This window comes from Lactuca sativa, chromosome 9 (genome assembly GCF_002870075.4).
Source record: "Lactuca sativa cultivar Salinas chromosome 9, Lsat_Salinas_v11, whole genome shotgun sequence".
NCBI classification, from domain to species: Eukaryota; Viridiplantae; Streptophyta; class Magnoliopsida; order Asterales; family Asteraceae; genus Lactuca; species Lactuca sativa.
The window spans coordinates 216,678,925-216,681,840 of NC_056631.2; positions in this window are offsets into that span (position 1 = coordinate 216,678,925).

Sequence of the window (2,916 nt, forward strand, 5' to 3'; positions counted from 1 at the left end):
TACTGTGCTCCTAATTATGACAACGGTGGTCGATACGATTGCTCAATGGGAACTTCTAGAATCTATATAGTGGTTCGCATCGTGTTATCCTTCTCGCCGCGTCATGATTTTTGCATAGTTGCATCACTTTTTTTTCTGGATTTTTCGACCTCTTCATTGGGTTGATCGGTTTTTGACGGTTCTTTAGAGTCTTCAAGAATCAGAGGATAGAATGTAGCACCGCTTATGGTGGTTGTTACCTTTACTTGTTCTTGTGGCCTTTCCATGGCATTGCTCGGGAACAACTTCAAAATGTTTTGTAGGAATAATTGAGAGAGATGAACGATTTGTTTTTCGGTGTTTAGGATAGAAGCTTGCTGAATCCTTAAAGTGACATCGGTGTCATTGTGTCGCTTGTCACTATTGCTTTATTGTATTATTTTCTTTATTGTATTCTTCACACTTTTGCTTCCCGTCCATATTGTTTTTATCTTTCACAAGTAGCACACTCCAACTCTCTTCTTCTCATTCTCATTTAAACCACAATCCTTTGTAAGAATGGGACCACTATAATTTTCGAAACCCTCTTGCATATCGTGGATCGTTGCATTTATCTTTTTCACATCTTGACACATATTATCGAGCTTTGCATTAAGAGCCGCTAGATCATTTGAACTATCCTCTATTTCTCATTTTTATTCTTTTTCGAGTGCCATTGGTGTGAGTGATGAACAAATTCTTTTATTATTTCTCTTCCTGCCTCGGGGGTCTTCTCCGTAAGAGATCCTTACGAGTCTACAAGTAATCGACTGCACCCATTTATACTGATAGATGACATTTTATGCATCTTTTAGGGTAATTTTTATTAAAATTTAGCATCATATTTTACACATTTGCAAATCATTAGTTTAAATAATGTTTAGCTCATGTTTATCGTCAGAATTCCAGTATTGCTCATGTTTTTATGCTGTTTTCAGGTATTTCGAGTGGATCGGTACTTTGGGAGTAGCTTTAGATGCATATTTGGAGCTTAAAGGAGCTAAAAAACCCAAGGAAGCTGGGTGGATTCACTAAAACTGAAGTTTTTGCGTCAGAATAGTGAAATTTTATCACTTCTATGATTGCATAAACTGGTCGAGGTTTTCTAGGGTCGAAAAATATCAGTCTGAGAAAAAAGTCAAAAAATGCGATTGCATTTTCCTATTTTTGCAATCACATTTGTCTATTTTGGATCCAAAAAGTTCATAAATAGTAGCGTACTTCATTAAACGGTAAATCGGGAAAATTTGCGCAAAAATGCGATCGCATTTTTGCATATATGTGTGACACCCGACTTTTCGTAATAAGTGTTATTTTATGAAATATAGATATTATGAAAGCGATAGGTGAGATAAACCCTAGAAAGGGTTAATTTTTAGATATGCTAATTATTAAATTATTTGTGAAGTGATGAGAACAAATCTCAGATCGTTTAGATCTTTCATAGGTATATTGATGAAAAACAAACAATTTAAACACAATACGCTTTTGAACACAATATGGAATCAAAGTAAAACTTATGATTCAAATATAGTCACGCCTCAGCAGAGCTCGATGAAGAACTTCCACTGTAGAGGCGAGGTTGGGTTTACAATACTGATGAGAAAAATAATAAAGCGTTACTTACTAATGATGCATGCATGCACCTTAAATACTAAAACCCTAAAGTAAAATAATGCATGGTTGGACAGAACCAAACCGTCTACCAAAACTGGGCTAAGGACCGAGCCCATGACGCAACACTATAAGCCCAACAATCTCCCCCTTTGCGTCAAATGGAGCGAGAAATTATTTCTGTTGAGTAGGCTTCACAACTTTGAACAACCGAGGAATAATAGCAAGAAGAGTTTGCCGAAATTGAATATACCATCTCAGCATGTCAGTAAACAACTTCTTGTCGGCTGCTGAGTTCTGATTACACCTCTGAATGATCTCTAAAATATGCTCCAGGCAAGCAGTTGAGAACAGGTGCTTATCAACAAGAGCAAACATGCATTTTTGACCTTCGCCCCTGAGAAACATCACAGTGTGATATTTTGAGTCAATTTTCCCTTTGATCATTGAGTTTATATAACCAGATCTTCCCATTAGTTTGATCGTGGTTCGCTTGTGAATAGCCGAGGCGATTTCTTGATCCATCTTTGCTACTTCATGAATGTAGCAAACAAGCATTCGCTTGATATGGTCTATAATCGGCTGATACTCTTGAGGATTCGACATCAAAATGTTGTTGAGGAGTATCCAGTTGTGAAGGTTGAGGTTAGGCAGATCAGCAGAGAGAAATTATGAACTGAGCCTTCAGAGCCTCAAGTCACTTTGAATTTGACGTTGATGAACTTCCCGGCTGAATAAGGCTTTAGTACCTTGACAGTTTGTTGGGTAGCGTAGCGTAGCATTTTTGATGTATTGCGTCTATTGGGCTCAGTTAATAGTCCATGTTTTGTACTTCGGTTTGGGCCTGTCCAACCGTGAGCTGATAGGGTTTAGTATATAATAATGTGCTTGCATGCATATTAGGTTAACGACTGATAGCAATTACGATAGCTTTATAGATTTTCTTCATCGTTCTTGTAAACCCTAAATCCTCTACAGTAGAAGTTCTTTATCGAGCTCTTCTGAGGATTGTTTATTAATCATTCGACATCTTTTGATCCATTCTTGTGTTCTTGCTGTTTATTCGTTTATTTCTTTACCTGTTTTATAGATCTAATCGATCTTCAAGTTAGTTTTAACTTATCAATTAGTATTAGAGCAGGAGGCTGTGTAATCGATACACTTCTTTTCTGTGAAAAAGGTTTCGATTAGGGTTATTCCGCATTTACTGATATTTATTGAGCCGTCATCCCATAATTGACGTAACTTGATATTTATTGTTTTGCCCTAATTTATTACATTACA